Source organism: Nyctereutes procyonoides, unplaced genomic scaffold (assembly GCF_905146905.1).
Source record: "Nyctereutes procyonoides isolate TBG_1078 unplaced genomic scaffold, NYPRO_anot_genome, whole genome shotgun sequence".
In the NCBI taxonomy this organism is placed as follows: Eukaryota; Metazoa; Chordata; class Mammalia; order Carnivora; family Canidae; genus Nyctereutes; species Nyctereutes procyonoides.
In genome coordinates, this window is record NW_026575020.1 from 18,001,619 (window position 1) to 18,022,828 (window position 21,210).

At 39.9% G+C, this 21,210-nt stretch overlaps 1 pseudogene; it reads left to right on the forward strand.

The window, feature by feature from the left end:
* Positions 1–490: 490 nt before the first annotated feature.
* Positions 491–18,135, forward strand: LOC129514679 (40S ribosomal protein S2-like; annotated as a pseudogene).
* Positions 18,136–21,210: the final 3,075 nt, after the last annotated feature.

Sequence of the window (21,210 nt, forward strand, 5' to 3'; positions counted from 1 at the left end):
TCCATGACTCTGAACATGCTATTCTTTTGTATGGAATGCCGTTTTCTGGTAGGAGGAGGCAAGATGGTGGAAGAGTAGGGGTCCTCAATTCATCTGGTCCCACAAACTTACCTAGATAACTTTCAAAACATCCTGAACACTTATGAATTCAACCTGAGATGTAAAGAGAGAACAGCTGGAATGCCTCAGAGAGAAAAGTGCTCACTTCTGACAAGGTAGGAAGGCGGGGAAGAAAAAAGGTGGGGGAGGGGAGCCGCGGCATGCTGGGAAAATCAGCCCAAGAGTGGAGCTGCGACAAGCCAGACCAAAAGCTGAGCCCTGGACAAGCATGAACTTTAAAAACCCACACCTGAGTCTTCTCTGACTGTAAAGTGCTCAGCAGGGGGATAGGGCAGAATCACAGGAGGGGCAGTGAAGCCTCAATATTCCTGGAGGCACAATAAGAATAGGGCTGCCTGGGAGAAAGCTCACCGCAAACTGCGGTGAGATCATGGTAAAGGGCTGGAATGCTGCAACCCTCTGGGGCATTTGGGAGAAGCTGGATGTTTACACAGGTGGGCACCAGAGCTCCCTTTACCCTAGAGCCTGGCATTGGACGGAGGTGGCTGTCCTCTGTTCCCTTCTGGAGAGGCAGACCCTGGGAGGACACAGGACAGCAAGAATTATCCTGCTACTGGGTTCCCTTCAATTTGTGCAGATCAGTGCACCTGCCCCTGCCCCCCAGAGCACCTAGGCCAGTGTGGACTGGGAGACTGCAGTTTGGTATTGCTGGGAGCTCTTGCCTCCAGAGCTAGAGATCTGGATGCCACCATTTGTTTTTCTTCTTTTCCTCTTTCACCTGGGAGAGGCGGGGCCTCTAGAGAACAACGGTCTCACAGGACAGGATAACAGCTCACACTGAGCTCCACACCTGGCAAAGGTGGGGCATTTCCACCCAGGCACAGACTCCTGAGAATCAGCGCAGCAGACCCTGCCCCCAAAAGAACTGCTGGAAGAATGGGAACAGCAAGTTTACCAACCAAGCAGCACTGGAAAGCTCCAGTACTGAGGGAAAATAGTATATAGAACTAGAGGGCTTTTTTCTTACAATTCATTTATATTGCAGGTTAAAATTTTCCAATATTTTTTCTCTTTTCTTGCCTTAACTACAGTATTTTACCTACTGTTTGTTTTTAAGATTTTTCCTTTTTGACTTTCATATTTCTACAATTACATGTCTTAGATATATTCTTCATTATTGGATTCCCTTCAACATAGTCAATTTAATTTTGGTAGATATATGAGTTATGGGTTTTTGTTTTTTGTTTTTTCTGTCTCATTTTGTTTTATAATGGTGGAAATTAGTACCTTTTAACAAACAGACCAAAACACACCCAGAACCAAGTGGAACACCATGTCGGTTCATTCTGTGAGACTATTCCCTCTTCCTTCCCATTCTTCCCCCCCTTTTATCTTGTTTCTGTTTTTGTGGTCGATGTTGGGTCCCTGTATAAGTTTTGCTGGTTTATATAAATTTGGAATTGAGCCTCATCTAACATACAGAACAAAATACACTCACCTTCTAGGTCCCCTTGGGGAGAGAACAAAATACACTCACCTTCTAGGTCCCCTTGGGAAGATTATATACTCTTTCTATCACCACTTCCTCACCACCACCCCTTTTTTTTCTTTGTTTTTGTTTTTTTTATTCTATTTTTTAACATTTGTTTCTCATTTTAGTGGTCCTTTTGTTTTATTTTGTTCTGTTCTTTTCCTTTTATTTTCTGCTCTCTGATCTCTTTGGAATCATCCAGGGTGTATTTTACTTTGGTCATGGTTGATATTTCTGACTCTTCTTACTCATACAGCCACTCTACACTGGACAAAATGACTAGAAGTAAGAATTCACCACAAAAGAACTGGAAGTAATACTCTGTCACAGAATTGCTGGATGTGGATTTAAATAAAATGTCAGAAATACAATTCAGAAGTACAATTATAAAATTACTGGTAGATCTGGAAAAAAACCATAAAGGACTCTAGAGATTCTCTTACTGCAGACTTGAGATCTAATTAGGCCCAAATTAAAAATAACTGAGATGCAGTCTAAACAGGATGCTCCAAACTGCTAGGGTTAATGAGGTGGAAGAGAGAGTGAGTGACATAGAAGACAAGTTAATGGAAAGGAAGGAAGCTGAGGAAGAAAGAAAATCAAGAACCCACGAGGAAAGGCTTCAGGAAACAAATAATAGCTTGAGAAGGAATAATATTCGTCTTAACTGGGATTCCAAAAGAAGTAGAGAGAGCGAGAGGACCACAAAGTATATTTGAACAAATCATAGCTGAGAACTTCCCTAATTGGGGAGGGAAAGAGACATTCAGATCCAACAGAGAGGACCCCCCAAAAAATCAAAAACCATTCAACACCTTGACATTTAATAGTGAAACTTGCAAATTTCAAAGATAAACAGAAAATTATTAAAGCAGCTCAGACAAGCTTATGTGGGGAGAAATATCAGATCCACAGAGACCTGGCAGGCCAGAAAGGGCTGGCATGATATATATTGGGTACTAAATTAGAAAAACATGCAGCCAAGAATACTTTATCCAGCAAAGCTGTAATTCAGAATAGGAAAGAAAGAGCTTCCAGGATAGATAGAAACTGAAAGAATATGTAACCACCAAACTGGCTCTGCAAGAAATACTAAAGGGGACTCTAAAAGAAAGAGGGAGCCCAAAGAAACAATCCACAAAAACAGGGACTGTATAGGTAATACTATGACATTAAATTCGTATCTTCCAAAGGTTACTCTGAACATGAATGAGCTAAATGACCCCATCAAAAGACATAGGGTATCAGACTGGACAAAAAAGCAAGGCCCATCTATATGCTATCTACAAGAGACTCATTTTAGACCTAAGGACACCTCCAGCCTGAAAAGGGGTGGAGAACCATTTACCATTCAAATGTTCCTCAAAAGAAAGCTGGGGTAGGAATCCTCAAATCAGATAAGTTAGAGTTTATATCAAATATTGTAATAATAAGAGATGGAAAGGGACACTATATCATACTTAAAGGGTCTATCCAACAAGAAGACCTAACAATTATGAATATTTATGTCCCTAATGTGGGAGCAACCAAGTATATCAATCAATTAATAACCAAAGTAAAGAGGTAATAGATAATACAGTAATAGCAGGAGACTTAAACACAGCACTTTCAGCAAAAGACAGATCTTCTAAGCAGACCATCACCAAAGAAACAAGGGCTTTGAATGATACACTGGACTAAATAGATTTCACAGATATAAACAGAACATTCCATTCTAATGCAACTGAATACACATTCTTCTCAAATGCACAAGAAACTTTCTCCAGAATAGACCACATTCTGGGTTACAAATCAGGTCTCAACTGATACCAAAAGATTGAGATTGTTTCCTGCATATCTTTAGACCATAGTGCTTTGAAACTAGAACTCAATCACAAGAAATAATTTGGAAGAAACTCAAACACATGGAGGTTAAAGAGCATCCTACTAAAAGGTCAACCAAGATGAATGGGTCAACCAGGAAATTAGAGAAAAATTAAAAAGATTCGTGGAAATTAATGAAAATGAAAATACAACAGCTCAAAATCTCTGGGATACAGCAAAAGCGGTCCTAAGAGGTAAATACATCGCAATATAAGCCTCCCTCAAAAAAAGGGAAAAAACTCATACACAAGCTAACCTCACACCTAAAGGGATTGGAGAAAGAACAGCAAATAAAGCATAAGCCAAGCAGAAGAAGAGAGATAATAAAGATTAGAGCAGAACTCAATGAAATAGATACCAGAAGAACTGTAGAACAGATCAACAAAACCAGGACTGGTTCCCTGAAAGAATTAATAAGATAAACCCCTGGACAGCCTTATTAAAAAGAAAAAAGACTCAACAAAATCATAAACAAGAGGAGAGATCACAACCAATACCAAGGTTATACAAACGAGTTTAAAATCTATTATGAGTAACTATATGCCAACAAATTAGGCAATCTAGAAGAAATGGATGCATTTCTGGAAACCCACAAATTACCAAAAGTTGGGCAGCCCATGTGGCTCAGCAGTTTAGCACCGCCTTTGGCCCAGGGTCTGATCCTGGAGACCCTGGATCGAGTCCCACATTGGACTCCCTGCATGGAACCTGCTTCTCCTTCTGCCTGTGTCTCTGCCTCTCTCTCTCTGTCTCTCTCTCTCATGAATAAATGAATAAAATCTTTTTTAAAAAATTACCAAAAGTGGAATAGGAAGAAATAGAAAACCTGAACAGGCCAATAACAGCGAGGAAAATGGAGCAGTCATCAAAAACCTCCCAAGACACAAAAGTCCAGGGGCCAGATGGTTTCCCAAATTCTACCAAACATTAAAGAAGAAATAATACCTATTCTACTAAAGCTGTTTCAAAGGATAGAAAGGGAGGGAATACTTCCAAACTTGTTCTAAGAGGCCAGCATTACCTTGATCCCAAAATCAGACAAAGACCCACCAAAAGGAATTATAAACCAATATCCGTGATGAACATAGATGCAATAATTCTCACCAAGCTACTAGCCAATAGGATCCAACAGTACATTAAGAGGATTATTCACCATGACCAAGTGGGATTTATGCCCAGGATGCAAGGGTATTTCAACATTTGTAAAACAATCAACATGAGAGATCACATCAATAAGAGAAAAAACAAGAACCATATGATCCTCTCAATAAATGCAGAGAAAGCATTTGACAAAATACAGTATCCATTCCTGATTTAAACTCTTCAAAGCATAGGGATAGAGGGAACATTCCTCAATATCATAAAAGCCATTTATGAAAAGCCCACAGCAAATATCATTCTCAATGGGGAAAAACTGAGAGCTTTTCCCCTAAGATCAGGAACACGACATTTATGTCCACTCATACCACTGCTATTCAACATAGTACTAGAGGTCCTAGCTGCAGCAATCAGGCAACAAAAAGAAATAAAAGGCATTCAAATTGGCAAAGAAGAAGTCAAACTCTCCCTCTGCAGATCACATGATTTTGTATATAGAAAATCCAAAGACTCTACCCCAAGTTTGCTAGAACTCATACAGCCATTCAGAAATGTGGCAGGATGCAAAATCAATGCCCGGAAATCAGTGGCATTTCTATACACTAACAATGAGACTGAAGAAAGAGAAATTAAGGAATCAATCTCATTTACAATTGCACCCAAAACCATAAGATACCTAGGAATAAACAACCAAAGAGGTAAAGGATGTATACTCTAAAAACCACAGAACATTTATGAAAGAAATTGAGGAAGACATAAAGAGATGGAAAAACATTCCATGCTCATGGATTGGAAGAATAAATATTGTGAAAATGTCTATGCTACCCAGGGCAATTTACATGTTTCAAGGAAATTCCTATCAAAATACCATAGACTTTCTTCACAGAGTTGGAACAAATAAGATTTGTATGGAATCAGAAAACACCCCCGAATAGCCAGAGGAATATTGAAAAAGAAAACCAAAGCTGGGGGTATCACAATGCCTGATTTCAAGCTGTATTGCAAACTTGTGATCATCAAGATAGTATGGTACTGGCACAAAAACAGATACATAGATCAATGGAACAGAATAGAGAACCCACAGTTGGACCCTCAACTCTATGGTCAACTCATCTTTGACAAAGCAGAAAAGACTATCCACTGGAACAAGGACAGTCTCTTCAAGAAGTGGTGTTGGGAAAATTGAACAGCCACATGCAGAAGAATGGAACTGGACCAATTTCTTACACATACACAAAGATAGACACAAAATGATTGAAAGATCTAAATGTGAGACAAGAACCCATAAAAATCCTAGAGTTGAACACAAGCAATACCCTTTTTGAACTTGGCCACAGCAACTCTTGCAAGATACATCTATGAAGGCAAGGGAAACAAAAGCAAAAATGAACTATTGGGACTTAATCAAGATAAAAAGCTCTGCACAGTGAAGGAAACAATCAACAAAACTAAAAGACAATCTACAGAATGGGAGAAGATATTTGCAAATGACATATCAGATAAAGGGCTAGTATCCAAGATCTATAAAGAACTTATTAAACTCAACACTCAAGAAACAAACAGTCCAATCTGAAATGGGCAAAAGACATAAACAGAAATTTCACCAAAGAAGACATACACATGGCCAACAAGCACATGAGAAAATGCTCTGCATCCCTTGCCATCAGGGAAATACAAATCAAAACCACAATGAGATACCACCTCACACCAGTGAGAATGGGGAAAATTAACAAGACAGGAAACAACAAATGTTGGAGAGGATGTGGAGAAAGGGGAACCCTCTTGCACTGTTGGTGGGAATGTGAACTAGTACAGCCACTCTGGAAAACTGTGTGGAGGTTCCTAAAAGAGTTAAAAATAAAACTGCCCTACAACCCAGCAATTGCACTACTGGGTATTTACCACAAAGATACGGATGTAGGTGAAACACCAGGACACCTGCACCCCAATGTTCATAACAGCAATGTCCACAATAGCCAAACTGTGGATGGAGTCACGATGTCCTTGGACAGATGAATGGATAAAGATGTGGTGTATGTGTATATATGTGTGTGTGTGTGTGTATACATATATATATATGTATATGTATACACACACACACACTGGAATATTAGCCATCAAAAATGATGAATACCCACCATTTGCTTCAATGTGGATGGAACTGGAGGGTATTATGGAGTGAAGTAAGTAAATCAGAGATGAACAATCATCATATGGTTTCACTCATACGTGGAATATAAGAAATAGTGAAAGGGATTATAAGGGAAAGGAGGGGGGCAGCCCAGGTGGCTCAGTGGTTTAGTGCCGGCCTTCAGCCCAGGGCATGATCCTGGAAATCCAGGATCGAGTCCCAAGTGGGGCTCCCTGCATGGAGCCTGCTTCTGTCTCTGCCTCTGTGTGTGTGTGTGTGTGTGTCTCTCATGGATAAATAAATAAAATCTTCAAAAAAGGGGGGGGGGAAGGAGGGGAAACTGAGTGGAGAATAATTAGGGAAACAAACCATGAGAGACTCCTAACTCTGGGAAACAAAGGATTGCAGAAGGAGAGGTAGTTGGGGGGATAGGATAGCTGGGAGAAAGGCTTTAAGGAGGGAACTTGATGGGATGAGCACCCTTGATGGGTGTTATATGTTGGCAAATTGAATTTAAAAAAAATTTTTAATGCCATTTTCTGTCTAAACTTTTACTTATCTGTCAAGCTCAAAGGAAGCCTTCCCTGAAAGTTTGAGTTGCCTCTTCTTGGTACGTAAGCAGCATTTTATTTAAAGCTTAGTTAAAGCTAGTTATATGATCATATAACTCACAGAATTAAACTAGCTTAGTTAAAACTAGTTATCATATTACTTACAGAATTAAAGCTTCCCAGCTTCTAAACATTGCTGATTTGTGCATTTATTTAACAAATTTTATATAGAATTTGCTCTAAATATGTTAACAAACCACACCCACTTACTTTATACACATTTATTTCTACAGTTTGAAAATTCAAGGCAAACTCAAACTCCTCAGGACAATTATTATCAGAAAAAGTATTGGCAAGAATGTAGTGAAGTTGGAAATCTTGTGCATTACTGGTGGGAAGATAATAAAATGGTGCACCTACTATGGTAAACAGTAAGGGGGCTCCACAAAAAAATTGAAAGTAGAATTACCATGTGATCCAGCAATCCTTCTTAGGGGTATATACTCAAAAGAATTAAAAACAGGATCTCAGACACTTGTAAACCTATGTTCATAGCAGCATTATTCATAATAAAATGTGGAAACGCAAATGTCCAACATGGATGGATAACAAAATGTGATATATCCATACAATGCAATATTATTCATCCTGAGTAATAATATTCAGGAATTATTATTCCTTAAAAAGGAAGGAATTTCTAACACATGCTACAACATTAAACCTTGAGGGCATTATTCATTGTGTTTGCAAGCCAGACACAAAAGGGAGGGGAGGGTAGAGGAGGGTAGACTGTAAGATTCTACTTACAGGACATATGTGGTCAAACTCAGAAAGTAGAAATAGTAGTTGTCAGAGCCAGGAGGAGCTGAAAATGGGGAGTGGTTTATTAATGGGTAGAGTTTCAGTTTTGCAAGATGAAACAGTTCTGGAGAGTCATTATATAATAGATATAATACTACTGAACTGTACACCCTAAGACGATACATTTTATGAGTTGCCACAATTAAAAATTTTAGGACAGGGCAGCCCAGGTGGCGCAGCGCTTTAGCGCCGCCTGCAGCCCGAGGCGTGATCCTGGATACCCTGGATCGAGTCCCACATCAGGCTCTCTGTATGATGCCTGCTTCTCCCTCTGCCTGTGTCTCTGCCTCTCTCTCTCTGTCTCTATGAATAAATAAAATCTTTAAAAAAAAATTTTAGGACAAACTTTCTAATTGCATAAGCAATTAAATAAGACATAAAGTACAATAAAGTTTGAAATAATCTGAATGCTCACTTCCACTCAGTGCCTTAATAAAGCTTAAGTGCATCTGCTATCTTGGTATCAGAGTAACTAGATTACACAAGACCAAACAAATAAAAGAGCCATTTAAAAACCATCCTTAGGGGCTCCTCCCTGGCTCATATGGTAGAGCATGTGACTCCTGATCTTGGTGGAGTCATGAGTTTAAGCCCCACATTGAGTAAGATTACTTTTTTTTTTTTAAGATCGTATTTATTCATGAGAGACACACAGAGAGGCAGACACATAGGCAGAGGGAGAAGATTACTTTAAAAACAAACAGGGACGCCTGGGTGGCTTAGCGGTTAAGCATCTGCCTTGGCTCAGGGCATGATCCCGGGGTCCTGGGATAGAGTCCCGCATCAGGCTCCCTGCATGGAGCCTACTTCTCTCTCTGCGTATGTCTCTGCCTCTGTGTGTGTGTGTGTGTGTGTGTGTGTGTGTGTGTGTGTGTGTCTCATGAATAAATACATCTTTAAAAGACAAACAAACAAGAGTTTCTGTGTGGCTCAGTTGGTTGGTGTCTGCCTTGGGCTCAAGTCATGATCTCTGGGTCCTGAGGTAGAGCTCTGCATCGAACCCCGCATTGGGCTCCCTGCTCATTGGGGGTCTGCTTCTCCCTCTCCCCCTCTACCCCACTTGCACGTGAGCTCCCTTTCTCTCAACTTGAATAAAATCAAGTTTTATTGAAGGTAAGAGTTCTAGGGAGACAGGGTGCTTATGAGAACAAGGACTTAAGAGTCCAAAGAAGGTACCTGTTACTAGCTGGGAGAACTTAGACAAATTACTCCATTTCTGAGCTTGGCTACTCATCTTTCAAGTGAAAAGGACACTACATGTCTCTTGGATTATTTTGAAGATTAAATAAAATGAGTGCAATGCCTGAGTCAGTACCATACCCATTATAGACATTGTGAAAATGTTCGTTCCTTTCTCCCTCACTAGACGATTATGGAGGAGAAGAAAGAGGAGCCTTAAAACTTCTTTTACTAAATACATGATGATGCAGCATGCTTAGCCAGGTGATTCCATCTGCCAGGATGGCACCTATAAGACTCAGCAGATGCCCAGCACCATAGCAGTTACTCAAGGTTTTAATAGTAAGTAGGGTTGAGCAAAGCTCTTTGACTTTAGGTCAAGTTTGTGGAGGAAGAGTGTTAGGTAGATTGTGTCTTATTAAAGATTGATTCCAATGACAGAAATCACCACGGGTAAGAAAGAGGAGTCTCAGAAGAAAGAAGTTGGAGGGGAGCACCTGGGTGGCTCAGTGGTTGAGCATCTGCCTTTGTCTCAGGTCATAATTCCGGGGTCCTAGGATCAAGTCCTGGTGGGAGTCTGTTTCTCCCTCTGCCTGTGTCTCTGTCTCTCTCTCTCTCTCTCTGTGTGTCTCTCACATGAATAGATAAATAAAATCTTAAGAAAAGAAGAGAGAGTGAGAAAGAAAGAAGAAAAGGAAAAGTTGAGAGGAGTCTATCAAAGCCAACCAACATTTCCAGGAAGCTCACAGTTTACTAGCACAACGCAGGACAGAATGGTAGCATGGACAGATTCATTCAAGCCTAAGATTGCGCCGAGTCCTCAAAGATCTCTCTGCCCCTAAGGACATCCTATATCTGTTTCTTAATGTCTCCCTGATGGAGGGCTTTTCATATCCTAGAGACATCTCTAGTGTGGTTGAGGCTACAGATACTGGAGCTGGACTAGAATCTTCCATCTGCCATTTACTAGCAAAAAATGCAACCTGACCACTATAGCAGTGTCCTTGCCTCTGATCATCTCAAAGCCATAGACATCATCAGGCTCTCTGGCTGCAGATTCCTAAGGCCAACTTGAGAATTTAGGAAACTACCCTCCCACACCAGGAAAAGCTATACATACCACAAGGGGTAGAGGTGGGAGGAAGGAGTGTTAAATGAGTTCACACAAACTGTAACGAAAATCCCAGATGGAATTTTATTTCTAATAGAGGTGGTGTATATTAACTATATAGGAAAATACTAAAAAGTATTTTTTTAAGATTTTATTTATTCATGAGAGACACAGACAGAGAGGCAGAGACATAGACAGAGGGAGAAGCAGGCTCCCTGTGGGGAGCCCTATATGGGACTCCATCCAGGATCCTGGGATCACACCCTGAGCCAAAGGCAGAGACTCAACCTCTGAGCCACCCAGGTGCCCCAAAAAGTGGTTTTTTTTTAAATACTTGTAACCTTAAGAAATCAAAATTACATAAAAATAAATGAAAATGAAAGCAAAACAGTCCAAAATCTTTGGGGTGCAACAAAAGTGGTTCTAAAAGAGAAATTTATAGCAATACAGGGCTATCTCAAGAAGGAAGAAAAAAATCTCAAACAACCTAACTTTATACCTAAAGGAGCTAGAAAAAGAACAAACAAAACTCAAACCCAGCAAACGGAAGGAAATAATAAAGATTAGAGCAGAAGTAAATTATATTTAATATATAATTTATCTGTTCTATATATAAATATATTATATTTATATATATATCTGTTCTATATATTAAATATATTATATTTAATATATAATTTATCTGTTCTATAGATCCGTGAAACTAGAAGCTGATTCTTTGGAAAGATCAACAAAATGCATAAATCTTTAGCCAGACTTATTTTAAAAATGAAAGAGGAGGGATGCCTTTTTTTATTTTAAAAATGAAAGAGGAGGGATGCCTGGATGGCTCCGTGGTTGAGCATCTGCCTTGCCTCAGGGCGTGATCCCGGATTCCCGGAATCCAGTCCCACATAGGGCTCCTTGTGTGGAGCCTGCTTCTCCCTCTGCCCGTGTCTCTGCCTCTCTTTCTGTGTCTCTCATGAATAAATAAAATTTATTTTTTTTAAATTTTTATTTATTTATGATAGTCACACACACACACACAGAGAGAGAAAGAGGCAGAGACATAGGCAGAGGGAGAAGCAGGCTCCATGCACCGGGAGCCCGACGTGGGATTCGATCCCGGGTCTCCAGGATCGTGCTCTGGGCCAAAGTCAGGCGCTAAACCGCTGCGCCACCCAGGGATCCCCATAAATAAAATTTAAAATAAAAAAGAGAGAGGACCCAAATAAACAAAATTACTAATGGAGAAGAATAACCAACACCACAGAAATACAATTATAACAGAATATTATGAAAACATACATGCCAACAAATTGGATAATTTAGAAGAAATGAACAAATTCCTAAAAACATATAACCTACCGAAACTAAAGCAGGAAGAAATAGAAAACTTGAATAGACCACTCACCAGCAGTGAAACTGAATCAGGAATCAAAAAACATAAGTCCAGGACAAGATGGCTTCACAGGCAAATTCTACCAAAAATTTTATTTATTTATTTATTTGTTTGTTTGTTTATTGATTTATTTTATTTACTTATTCATGAGAGACAGAGAGAGAAAGAGAGAGGCAGACACAGAAGGAAAAGCAGGCTCCATGCAGGCAGCCCGATGTGGGACTAGATCCTGGGACTCCAGGATCACGCCCCAGGCTGAAGGCAGGCGCTAAACCTGCTTAGCCACCCAGGGATCCCCCTCTACCAAAAATTTAAAGAGTAATTAATATCCCTTCTTCTCAAACTATTCCAAAAAATACCAGAGGAAGGAAAACTTCTAAATTCATTCTATGAGGTCAGTATCACCCTGATACCAACTAGATAAAGACACTACCAAAAAAGAGAACTACAGGCCAATATCTCTCATGTATGTAAGTGCAAAAATCCTCAACAAAATATTAGCAAATCAGGCAGCCCAGGTGGCTCAGCGGTTTACCGCCTCCTTGAGCCCAGGGCCTGATCCTGGAAACCCGGGGTCAAGTCCCAAGTCAAGCTCCCTGCATGGAGTCTGCTTCTCCCTCTGCCTGTGTCTCTGCCTCTCTCTCTCTGTCTCTCATGAATAAATAAATAAAATATTTTTAAAAATTAAAAAATATATTAGCAAATCAAATCTAACAATATGTTTTAAAAAATCAATTACCACAATCAAGTGGGATTTATTCCCAGAATACAAAGGTGGAAGAACAAGCAACGTGGTACCTCACATCAATAAGAGAAAGGATAAAAAAAACATATGATTATTTCAACAGATGCAGAAAAAGCATTTGACAAAGTACATCCATTCATGATAACAACAACAACAAAAAACTCTCTGCAAAGTAGGTCTAGAGGTCTATTATATCTTAATATAATAAAGGCCACTTATAAAAGACCCACAGCCAACATCAACTTAATGGTGAAAAACTGAGCTTTTCCCTTAAGGTAAGGAACAAGACGAGGATGCCCACTCTCACCACTTTTATTCAACATTGTACAAGAAGACGTAGTCTCAGCAATCAGACAACAAAAAGAAATAAAAGGCATCCAAATTGGTAAGGAAAGAAGTAAAACTCTCACTATTTGCACATAACATGATACTATATAAAGAAAAACCTAAAGACTCCACCAAAAATCTGCTAGAACTGATAAATGAATTCAGTAAAGTTGTAGGATACAAAATCAATGTACAAAAATCTGATGCATTACTCTACACTAAAAATGAAGCAGCAGAAAGTGAAATATAGAAAACAATCCCACTTACAATTGCAACAAAACCAATAAAGTATCTATGAATAAAATTAACTAACGAGGTGAAAGACCTGTATACTGAAAACTATAAAACACTAATGAAAGAAACTGAAGATGACACAAAATGGAAAGACACCCCATACTCATAGGTTGAAAGAATAAACATCATTAAAATGTCTATATTCCCCAGAGCAATCTATAGATTTAATGCAATCTCTGTCAAAATACAATAGCATTTTTCACAGAGCAAGAACAATCTTAAAATCTGTATGGAACCACAAAAGACTTCAAATAGCCAAAGCAATCTTGAAAAAAAAAAAAAACAAAACAAAACTGGACGTATCACAATTCCAGATTTCAAGTTATATTACAAAGTGGTAGTAGTTAAACAGTATGGTACTGGCATAAGAATAGACCCATACTTCTCCGAGAGAACACCAAATGGCCGGTGGCACTGGTGCTGCGGGGGGGCCGGAGGCCGCGGGGGCTTCCACGAAGGCTTCGGCAGCGGCATCGGGGCGGGGGCAGTGGCAGTGGGGGGCAAGGAGTGGATCCCCGTCACCAAGCTGGGCCACCTGGTCAAGGACATGAAGGTCAAGTCCTCTTTTCTCTGCTCATCAAGGAATCTGAGATCATGGACTTCTTCTTGGGGGCATCCCTCAAGGATTGAGGTTTTGAAAATCCTGCCCGTGCAAAAGCAGACCCGTGCTGGCCAGCCGACCACGTTCAAGGCATTCGTTGCCACCGGAGATTACAACGGACACGTGGGTCTGGGCATCAAGTGCTCCAAGGAGGTAGCCACTGCCATCCGTGGGGCCATCATCCTGGCCAAGCTTTCCATCGTCCCGGTTCGGCGAGGCTACTGGGGGAACAAGATCGGCAAGCCCCACACTGTCCCATGCAAGGTGACTGGCCGCTGTGGTTCTGTGCTGGTGCGTCTCATCCCTGCCCCCAGAGGCACTAGCATTGTCTCAGCCCCTGTGCCCAAGAAGCTACGGATGATGGCTGGTATTGACGACTGCTACACTTCGGCCAGGGGCTGCATTACCACCCTGGGGAACTTTGCCAAAGCTACTTTTGATGCTATCTCCAAAACCTACAGCTATCTCACCCCTGATCTCTGGAAAGAGACTGTGTTCACCAAGTCTCCCTATCAGGAATTCACTGACCATCTTGTAAAGACCCACACCAGAGTCTCCATGCAGAGGACCCAGGCTCCAGCTATGGCTACCACAGAGTTTTATACAAGAAAAATAAAAGTGAATTAAAGCTTGTTTAAAAAAAAATGGACCCATAGATCAATGGAATAGAAAACCCAGAAACAACTCCCAATTATATGGTCAGTTAATCTTCAACAAAGGAGAAATGAATATACAATGGGAAAGAAGACTTCTTTTCAACAAAAGGGTGTTAGGAAAATGGGAGAGCCACATGCAAAAGAATTAAATTGGACTACTTTCTTTCACCAAACACAAAAATAAATCCAAAATGGATTGGGGCACCTGGCTGGCTTAGTGGGTAGTGCAACGCCAACTCTCAATCTTGGGATTTCTGAGTTTGAGCCTGTTGGGTGTAGAGGTTACTTAAATAATATTGTTCAATCAGTAAAAATAAGGAATGAAATCATGCCATTTGTAACAACAACAACATGGACAGAGCTAGAGAGAATAATGCTAAGCAAAGTAAGTCAGTCAGAGAAAGACAAATACCATATGATTTCGCTCATATGTGGAATTTAAAAAACAAAAGAAACAAGCAAAGGGTTAAAAAAAAAAAGAGAGAAAAAGACAAACCAAGAAACAGACTCATAACTATAGAGAACAAACTGATGGTTACCAGAGGGGAGGAAATATCGGATGGGGATTAAAGAGTACACTTCTCATGATAAAAAAAAAAAAAAAAAGAAATTTGGGGTGCCTGGGTGGCTCAGATGGTTATGCATCTGCCTTCAGATCAGGTCATGATCTCCAGGACCTGGGATGGAGCCCCGGCATCAGGCTCCCTGCTCAGTGGGGAGTCTGCTTTTCCCTCTCCCTCTCCTTCTGCTTGTGTTCTCTCTCCCTCTCTCTCAAATGAATAATGAATAAATAAAATCTTAAAAAAAATTAAATAGGGGTACCTGGCTGGCTCAGTCATGGTGGAGCATGGAACTCTTAATCTCTATGTTGTGAGTTCAAGCCCCACATTGAGTCTAGAACCTACTTAAAAAAAAAGAAAAGAAAATTTGATTAAGGAATTAAATAAATAAAGTAACAGGCTAAATACATATTAATAGAGAAGTGGTTAGGTAAGTCATAGATTCAGTTAATGAACAATATGCAGAGGATCAAACAATTGGAATGATTGGAATACTGAGGTGTGTTTATATAGAAATCACTAAGAAACATGAATATAGGAAAAGCCTATGATAAATAATTACTGGTTACTTTGAGTATATATAAAACACATAGACATATTTGTATAAAAATACATGCAAAACAAAAAAAATACATGCAAAACCGCTGGGGGGCTCAGCGGTTTAGCACCTGCCTTTGGCCGGGGGCGCGATCCTGGAGACCCGGGATCAAGTCCCACGTCGGGCTCCCTGCATGAAGCCTGCTTCTCCCTCTGCCTGCGTCTCTGCCTCTCTCTCTCTCTATGTCTATCATGAATGGATAAATAAAATATTTTTAAAAAATACATGCAAAACAGCTTTTCTCAAAGGATATATGTTATAAAAACATATTGACAATGAGCACATTTGGAGAGTAGGATCAGGGGTGGGAAAATAAGGAAATAAGAGAGGAAGAACTATTTCTTTTCATTCTATAACTATCTTTACACTACTGAAATATTTTTACCAAGAAAAAAAATTCTTAAAACCCTATAACCAAGAGATAAGTACATTTCATATATTGGTGCATTTCTCTATTGTCTTTTTTTTCTGTATGTGTGTTTATTTCGCATTTCATTCATGCCTCATTTTGATATCCAGACTTCATTCCTATCGTGACTGTTTCCCTACCCTATTATATATGGAAAGTGTTATTTTTAAGTTAATTTTTTTAATTTTTAAAAAAGATTTTATTTATTCATTCATGAGAGACACAGAGAGAGATAGAGACATAGGCAGAGGGAGAAGCAGGCTCCCCACAAGGAACCCGATGTGGTACTCAATCCCAGGACCCTGGGATCATGCCCTAAGCCGAAGGCAGACCCTCAACCACTGAACCACCCAGGTGTCCCTAAATTAATTTTCAAATTTAAATTCAATTAATTAACATACGTGTATTATTAGTTACAGAGGTAGAAGTCAGTGATTCATCAGTCTAACATAACACCCAGTGCTCATTACATCACCTGCTCTCATTAATGTCCATCACCCAGTTTCCTCATCCCCCCTCCCCTCCAGCAACCTTCAGTTTGTTTCCTATGATTAAGTCTCTTATGGTTTGTCTCCCTCTCTGATTTCATCTTGTTTTATTTTTCCCTCCCTTCCCCATGATCCTTCGTTTTCTTTCTTAAATTCCACATATGAGTGAGATCATATGAGAATTGTCTTTCTCTATTGACATTTTGCTTAGCATAATATCCTCTAGTTCCATCCACATTGTAGCAAATGACAAGATTTCATTTTTTTGATGGCTGACTAGTAGTCCACTGTATATATACATACCATAGGTCTATCCATTCATCTGTTGATGGACATTTGGGCCTTTCCATAGTTTGGCTGTGGTGGGCATTGCTGCTATAAACCCTGGGGTGCAGGTGCTCCTCTGGATCACTACATTTGTATCTTTGGAGTAAATCCCCAGTAGTGCAATTGCTAGGTCATAGGGTAGCTCTATTTTCAACTCCCTGAGGAAACTCCACACTGTTTTCCAGAGTGGCTGCACCAGCTTGTATTCCCACCAACAGTATAAGAGGGTTCTCCTTTTTCTGCATCCTGGCCAATATCTGTCATTTCCTGACTTACTACTTTTAGCCATTCTGACAGGTGTGAGGTGGTATCTTATTGTGGTTTTAATTTGTATTTCCCTGATGTCAAGTGATGTTAAGCATTTTTTTATGTGTCTTTTGGCCATTTGTATGTCTTCTCTGGAGAAATGTCTGTTCATATCTTCTGCCCATTTCTTTTTTTTTTTAAGATTTTATTTATTTATTCATGACAGACACAGAGAGAGAAAGGCAGAGACGTAGGCAGAGATATAGGCAGAGGGAGAAGCAGGCTCCAGGCAGGGAGCCTGATATGGGACTCGATCCTGAGACCTTGGATCATGCCCTGAGCCAGGGGCAGGTGCTCAACTGCTGAGCCACCCAGGCATCCCTCTTCTGCCCATTTCTTGATTGGATTATTTGTTCTTTGGATGTTGAGTCTGATAAGTTCTTTATAGATTTTGGATACTAGCCCTTTATCTGATAAGATGTATGCAAAATACCTTCTTCCAATCTGTCAATTGTCTTTTGGTTTTCTCCACTGTTTCCTTTGCTGTGCAAAAGCTTTTTATCTTGATGAAGACCCAATAGTTCATTTTTGCTTTTGTTTCCTTTGCTTTTGGAGACACGTCTAGCAACCAGTTGCCATGGCCGAGGTCACAGAGGTTGCTGCCTGCGTTCTCTAGGATTCTGATGGATTCTTATCTCACATTTAGGTCTTTAATCCATTTTGAATCTACTTTTTATATGGTGTATGAAAACACCAGTTTCATTCTTCTGCATATGGCTGTACAATTTTCCCAACACCATTTGTTGAAGAGACTCTTTTTTCCCATTGACTATTCTTTCCTGCTTTGTCAAAGAGTAGTTGACCATAGAGTTGGGGGCCATGTCTTCTGCATGTGGCTGTACAGTCCAGTTTCATTCTTCTGCATATGGCTGTACAATTTTCCCAACACCATTTGTTGAAGAGACTCTTTTTTCCCATTGACTATTCTTTCCTGCTTTGTCAAAGAGTAGTTGACCATAGAGTTGGGGGCCATGTCTGGGTTCTCTATTCTGTTCCATTGATCTGTGTGTCTGTTTTTGTGCCAGTACCACACTGTCTTGATGATTCCAGCTGTTTAAAGAGCTTAAAATCCAGGATTGTGATGCCACCAGTTTTCGTTTTCTTTTCAGCATTCCTTTGGCTGTTTGGAATGTTTTCTGATTCCATCCAATTTTTAGGATCATTTGTTCCAGCTCAGTGAAAAAAGTTGATAGTATTTTGATAGGGATTGCATTGAATGTATAGATTGCTCTAGATAGCACAGACATTTTAACAATATTTATTCTTCCAATCCATGTACATGAAACATTTTTCCATTTCTTTGTGTCTTCCTCAATTTCTTTCATGAGTGTTCTTAGTTTTCAGAGTACAGATCCTTTGCCTCTTTGGTTAGGTTTATTCCTAGGTATCTTATGGTTTTTGGTGCAATTGTAGATGAGATTGATTCCTTAATTTCTCTTTCTTCTCATTGTTAGTGTATAGAAATGCTACTGATTTCTGTGCATTGATTATATATACTGCCACTTTGCTGAATTGCTGTATGAGTTCTAGAAATTTTGGGGTGGAGTCTTTTGGGTTTTCCACATAGAGTATCATGTCACCTGCGAAGAGTAAAAGTTTGACTTCTTTGCCAATTCAGATGCCTTCTATTTCTTTTTGTTCTCTGATTGCTGAGGCTAGGACTTCTAGTACTATGTTGAATAGCAGTGATGAGAGTGGACATCCCTGTTGTGTTCCTGACCTTAGGGGAAAAGTTCTCAGTTTTTTTCCATTGAGAATGATATTTGCTATGCTTTTCATATATGGCTTTTATGTTATTGAGGTATGTTCCCTCTATCCCTACACTGTGAAGAGTTTTAATCAAGAAAGGATTCAGGGGGATCCCTGGGTGGCTCAGCGGTTTGGCGCCTGCCTTTGGCCCAGGGTGCAATCCTGGAGTCCCGGGATCGAGTCTGGCATCAGGCTCCCAGCGTGGAGCCTGCTTCTCCCTCTGCTTGTGTCTCTGCCTCACTCTCTGTATCTCTCATGAATAAATAAATAAAATCTTAAAAAAAAAAGAAAGGAAGAAAGGACGCTGTACTTTGTCAAATGCTTCTGCATCTATTGAGAGGATATGGATCTTGTCCTATCTTTTATTAATGTAGTGTATCACATTGATTTGTGGATGTTAAACCACACAGCCCAGGAGTAAATCCCACTTGGCTGTGGTGAATAATCCTTTTAATGTACTGTTTGGATCCTTATGGCTAGTATCTTGAGTATTTTTGCATCTGTGTTCATCAGGGATATTGTTCTGTAGTTCTCCTTTTGATGGGGTCTTTGGTATTGAGATCAAGGTAATGCTGGCTTCATAGAATGAGTTTGGAAGTTTTCCTTCCATTTCTATTTTTTGGAAACAGCTTCAGAAGAATAGATATTAAGTCTTCTTTAAATGTTTGGTAGAAGGGAATCCCTGGTTGGCTCAGTGGTTTGGCGCCTGCCTTCGGCCCAGGGTGTGGTCCTGGAGACCAGGGATTGAGTCTCATATCGGGCTCCCTGCATGGAGCCTGCTTCTGTCTCTGCCTGTGTCTCTGCCTCTCTGTGTTTCTCATGAATAAATAAATAAAATTTAAAAATAATAACAATAAATGTTTGGTAGAACTCCCCTGGGAAGCCATCTGGCCCTGGACTCTTGTTTGTTGGGAGATTTTTGATTATTGCTTCAATTTTTTTGCTGGTAATGGGTGTGTTCTGGTTTTCTATTTCTTCCTGTTTCTGTTTTGGTAATTCATACATCTCTAGGAATGCATCCATTTCTTCCAGGTTGCCTTATTTGTTGGCATATTTGTAGCTCATAATATGTTCTTATAATTGTATTTCTTTGGTGTTGGTTGTGATTTCTCCTCTTTCATTCATGATTTTGTTCATCTGAGTCCTTTCTCTTTTCTTTTTGATTAAGTCTGGTCAAGGGTTTATCAATCGTATTATTCTTTCAAAGAGCCAGCTCCTAGTTTCATTGATCAGTTCTACTGTTCTTTTTGGTTTCTATTTCATTGATTTCTGCTCTAATCTTTATTAATCCTCTTCTGCTGCTGGGTTTAGGCTTTATTTGCCCAGTTAGGTTGTGCATTTGAAACCTTTTTTGTTTCTTGAGAAAGGCTTGTTCTATACTTCCCTCTTAGGAGCGCCTTTGTTGTATCACAATGGTTTTGAAGAGCTATGTTTTCATTTTCATTTGTTTCCATGAATTTTTAAAATTCTTCTTTAATTTCCTTTGGTCCATTCATTCTTTAGTAGGATGCTCTTTAATCTCCATGTATTTAAGTTCTTTCCAAATGGAAAGTGTTATTTTTAATGAGTACATAGTATACCAGTTTGTGAATCGGCCATAATATATTTAATGCATCTACAATTGTTGGAAATATTAGTTATCTGTTGCCACATAGCAAATTACCCCCAATTTAATGGCTTAAGCAAAAATATATATATTAATTACCAATTCCTGTGGAACTGGAATTCAGGAGTGGCTTAGTTGAATGGCTCTGGCTTAGGATATCTCATGAGATTGCATCAAGATGGCACCAAGATTGCAATCATCCTAAGAATTGGCTACACCGGGCACCCCAGGTGGCTCAGCAGTTTAGTGCCACCTGCAGCCCAGGGCCTGATCCTGGAAACTCGGGATCGAGTCCCATGTCGGGCTCCCTGCATGGAGCCTGCTTCTCCCTCTGCCTGTGTCTCTGCCTCTCTCTCTGTGTGTGTCTCTCATGAATAAATAAGTAAATAAATTTAAAAAAAGAAAGAAAGAATAGGCTACACCTGGAGGATCTGCTTCCACGATAGCTCATTCCCATGGCTGTTGGCAAGAGGTCTTCGTTCATTGTCATATGGGCTCTCCATAGGGCTGTTTTTAGTGTCTTCAGGACACAGTAGCAGACTTCTCCCAGGACAAGTCCTTCCAACAGAGAGAGCAAGACAGAAGCCTCAATATCTTTCATGCTCTACCCAGAAGTCACACTCACCATTTTCACCATATTCTATTCATTAGAATTTGGTCACTAAGTACAGCTCACACACAAGAGAATGGGAATTAGCCCCATGTCTTGGAAGAACCAGTATCAGAATTTGTAGATATAGTTTAAAACCACCACACTGGACATTTAAATTGCTCCCAG